The sequence below is a fragment of the Chionomys nivalis genome, chromosome 19, assembly GCF_950005125.1.
Source record: "Chionomys nivalis chromosome 19, mChiNiv1.1, whole genome shotgun sequence".
In the NCBI taxonomy this organism is placed as follows: domain Eukaryota; kingdom Metazoa; phylum Chordata; class Mammalia; order Rodentia; family Cricetidae; genus Chionomys; species Chionomys nivalis.
The window spans coordinates 40,111,090-40,115,812 of record NC_080104.1 but is presented as its reverse complement, the minus strand read 5'-3'; the positions used below and the strand labels follow the sequence as shown (position 1 = coordinate 40,115,812).

The 4,723-nt window shown below is 40.3% G+C and overlaps 1 pseudogene; it reads left to right on the top strand.

Moving 5' to 3' along the window:
* The first annotated feature begins 4,106 nt into the window (after window positions 1–4,106).
* Window positions 4,107–4,518, top strand: LOC130862342 (40S ribosomal protein S17-like; annotated as a pseudogene).
* Window positions 4,519–4,723: the final 205 nt, after the last annotated feature.

The window sequence follows — 4,723 nt, the reverse complement described above, 5'->3', positions numbered from 1 at the left end:
CTAACATTTCCCGTCACTTTTACACATAAGTTTCACCCCAGTTCTTCAGTCCTGGGAGAGACCTAGCGCCTTTGCTTTCTCTGCACTGGGGCCACACTGGTTGCTTTGATGTCTGAAGGGGAACAATGATAAGCCTACAGAGCTGCCTTCTGTCCGATTGGCAAGGAACCCACAACTGAGATAAGGGAATAAAACCCAAACTCTTCTAAGGACAGATAATCACCAGGGTGAGGTTCAGGACTTCCTGGTTATTGAGTCTGCAGGAACACAGGGAACAAATGGGGTTGGGAAAGTGTGGGTTGCCAAAAACTCTTTCCCCACCACTCCGAGTGGCTCTCATGGCCACTGGAGTGATCCATTGGTGGTGAGCAAGTTGAGCTCCATCCCCTCAGGTGTTTGAAGTTGAGCTCATTATTCGCCCTCAAAGTCTCTGAGATTTCTCTGCACATACCTGAAGCTTTCTTTACCACAGGTGCCAGGAACATGCTAGGTGAGAGCTAATAGTGCCATCTTAGGTCTGGGCTAGAGCAGAATGGTAGAATACTCATCTCCAGCATGTATGTAGACCCTAGGTTCTATCCTTAGTACAAAGGAGAGGAGAGGGGAAGGGAGAAAGGGAGAGAAGGAAGAAAAGGAGGAACAGGAAATGAAAGGAAGGAAAGGGAAGGGGTGAGGAAGAAGAGAGAAGAGGGGAGGGAGAAGGAATGAAGGAAGGGAGGGAAGAAGGGATGGAAGGAGGGAGGGAGGGAGGGAGGAAGGATGTAGTATTGTCCATGTTACCTGTTTCAAGGTGCTGGGGATCAAACCCAGTGCATCATCTATGCCGGACCAATATGCTACTACCAAGCCTCCTTGCTATCTTCCTTTTTCCCTTAGCTTCTAGAGAACAAAACCAAGAACCCTTACCTCTATGCCACTGTTACACGGTCCCAATCTGGACTGATCGCCATCAGACAAGTATTGCAAGTGTTGGTTAAATTAGATAAAATTTTAGGTGTAGGAGAGAAAGTGAGCATATGGAGGTATTGCTTTTGGATGTCATCACTTTCTCTTGGAAAATACTTTATCATTGCCCAGAGACATTTAGCAATGGGATAACTCATAAGAGTATAACTCATGTCATATAAATGGTATGAAGTCCAATCTCTGATGTCAGAATGGAGGAGGGTCATAGGAGGCCAAGAGATTAAGAAGAGTGTGAGCAGTCTCTGGCAGATAAGACATACTTTATTTACCGTACATAGGCCACTAGGTAGGCAGACATCCTGGCAGACATTCAGGCTACAGGCTGCACGCAGGTGGGTACTGGCACAGAAGCCACAGGTAGGCACAAACAGGTTTACACAGGCTGTCTGAAAAACCAAAAGATGAAGGTGAAGGCACTGACCTCTGATCCTAAGTCTGTATTTATTAAAAAACAATTACACACAAAAGCGGCACTTTGCCAGGAATTATATCACAGATTATATCACTGCTAACTTCTACAGTTTCCCAGACACCTGGTGTCAACCATTATTAGATGACTCATTGTCCCAGGATGTCAGGCATCAGCCATGATTTAGTAAATGTCTCATACCAGATACATATGTAAAAACCATGTCCCCTAACCATGGGTTGCTCGTTTCTGGAAGAGGCATATTGTCTTGGTGTTCATGTTTATGTTTTTTTTTTTTTGTTGAGATCCGTAGTTATTATGTGGGAGGTAGTTCTTGGTATAGATATCCGGTCTTGTCTTTCTTGTGCGGATGTACCATTCTTTGGTTGCTGTTTCCTACTCTGGATCACAGACAAGAGTGATGTCTGTAGTGTCCCTGGTAGAGCATATTTCTGTGGGTCAGCAGGTGACAAAGGAATGTTGAATGTTTATAGGCCAGGAGGAAAGCCTGAGAGGGACACAAAAAAAGACCTAATGGGCCCTTGGGTCCACACCAAGAGGTGGAACCTTCAGGGAATGGAGTTAGGTGGAAGGAGGGGCAAGACTTCCTCCATTTTGGTTCAGTAAACTTAATTTTTTATCAAATACTCCCACACACACACTTTTTAGCTTCTGTAATTCTAATTCAAATGTGTAATCCTGAATTCTATCTGAAGAAGACAGAGCACTGTACGGGCAAGTTTATGGTTAGGGGACATGGTTAGGGGATAGGCCCTGAAAAAAGCAATTTAGCTGAAGCAGAAGATAAGGATTTCAAAATAGTTAGGAATATGGTAAAGTACCTTAAAGAGGTTATGAATAAATGCCTTACTAAAGACTGTGAAAACACAAAGAGTTGAATGAAATAGTGAAAGCATTTCAAGACATGAAAGTAGAATTTAACATAGAACCACTAAAGAAAACCCCGACTGAAACAAAACTGAAAATAGAAAATTTAGGAGGTCAAAGAGAAACTTCAGAAGTAAGCCTCACCAACAGACTACAAGATAGAGGAGAAAGAGTCTCATGCGTTGAAGACAAGATAGAGGAAACGGTTATGTCAGTCAATGAAAATGTTAAATCTAAAATAATTCAGGCACAAAATATTCATAAAGTCTGGGATACTATGAAAAGTCCAAATCTACAATTAATAGGTATGGAGGAAAGAAACCCATGTCAAAGGCCAGAAAATAACTTTAACAAAATCATAGAAGAAAATTTCCTAATCTAAAAGAAGAGATGCCTATTAAGGTAAAAAAAAAAAAAAAAAAAAAAAAAAAAAAAAAACCAAAACAAAACCAAAACATACAGAACACCCGATAGAAGGAACCAGAAAAGAAGTTCCTCATGACACAAGATAATCAAAATACTAAAGGAATAGAACAAAGAAAGAGCAGTATAAGCTGCAAGGGAAAAAGATCAATACATATAAAGTCAGGCCCATTAGAATAGCACATCAATTTTCACCTAAGATTCCGAACGTCTTAGAGATCAGAGATACCAGCCCAAACTACTACACTCAACAAAACTATCAATCAAAATCAACACTGAAAGAAAAGCATTCCACAAAAAGTTCAAGTTTAAGCAATTTCTGTCTACCAACCCAGCTCTGCAGAAGGCAACAGAGGATTTCAGTCTGAAGACGTATCCAGAGGATATGAGGAATAAATAATTCAGAACAGTAAATCAGAAGAGGGCCCAATGGGAAACACACCACCACAACAAAACAACAGATATCAGTAAACACTGTAATACTTATCAATATTAGTGGTCTCAATTCCTCAATAAAAAGACAAGGATTAAGAAGCAGGATCATCTTTCTGCTGTGTACAAGAAACACACCTCACCCTCAAGGATAGACATCACTTCTGGAAAAAAAAATTGGAAAAAATACTTCAGGCAAATGGACCCAAGAAGCAAGCAGGTATAACTATCAAAATAGCTGGAAAAATAGACATCAAACCAAAACTAATCAGAAAAAGATGAGGAAAGACATTACACACTCATTAAAGGAAAAATTCACCAACAATTTATTAAAATTCTAAGTATTTATGCACCAAACATAAGGACACCCAAGTTCATAAAATAAACATTTGCTATAGCTAAAATCACATACTGACTCTTACACAGGGATAGTTAGTTGGTGACTTCAATGTCCCATCCTCGCCAATAGACTGTGCACTCAAATGGAAACTAAACAGAGAAATTCTGGAATTAATGTCATAAATCAAATGGACCTAGGAGACATCTATAGAACATTCCACCTCAACACTAAAGAATACACTTTCTTCTCAGGAGCTCATGGAAGTTTCTCCAAAACTGACTACATATTAGGACACAGAGCAAGTCTCAAAAGACATAAGAAAATCGAAATAACACCCTGATTCCTATCTGATCACCATGCATTAAAGCTGGATATTAACAACAACAAAACCAACCGAAAGCTTAAAAACTCAAGGAAATTGAATAACTCACTAATGAATGAAGCGTGGGTCAAGATAGAAATCAAGAACAAAATTAAAAGCTCTTTGTAACGGAATGAAAATAAATTATCCAGACTTATAAGACACAATTCTACTAAGCAAGTTCATAGGACTTAGTGTCTGCATAAAAAATTGGAGAAATCTCATGCTAACCATTCAACAGCACACTTGAAAACTCTAGAACATCTCTTTTACCGGGACCCGTCAACATGGGCCACGTCAGCACCAAGACCGTGAAGAAGGCGGCCGGGGGTCACCATTGAGAAGAACTACTCATGCCTGGGCAATGACTTCCACACCATCAAACGCATGTGCAAGGAGATCGCCATCATCCCCAGCAAGAAACGCCGCAACAAGATAGCCGGCCAGCTACGTTACACATCTGATGAAGAGGATTCAGAGAGGCCCTGTGAGGAGTATCTCTATCAAACTGTGGGAGGAAGAGCGAGAACGGAGGGATAATTACGTTCCTGAGGTCTCAGCCTGGATCAGGAGATCATTGAGGTAGATCCTGACACCAAGGAGATGCTGAAGCTTCTGAACTTCGGCAGTCTCTCCTACCTGCAGGTCACTCAGCCTACAGTGGGGATGAATTTCAAAACACTGCGTGGAGCCATTTGAGTCTGTTCTGTCATATTTTCAATAAACCTGAAAAAACCATCTAGAACAAAGAAATAATATACAAAAAGTATAGATGTAAAGAAATAATAAAATTTAGGTATGAAATCAATGAAATGTAAACAAGCAAACAAAAAATACAAAGAATCAAAAAAAAATGAAGAGTGAGTTCTTTAAGAAAATCAACAAGATTGACAAACCCTTTGTC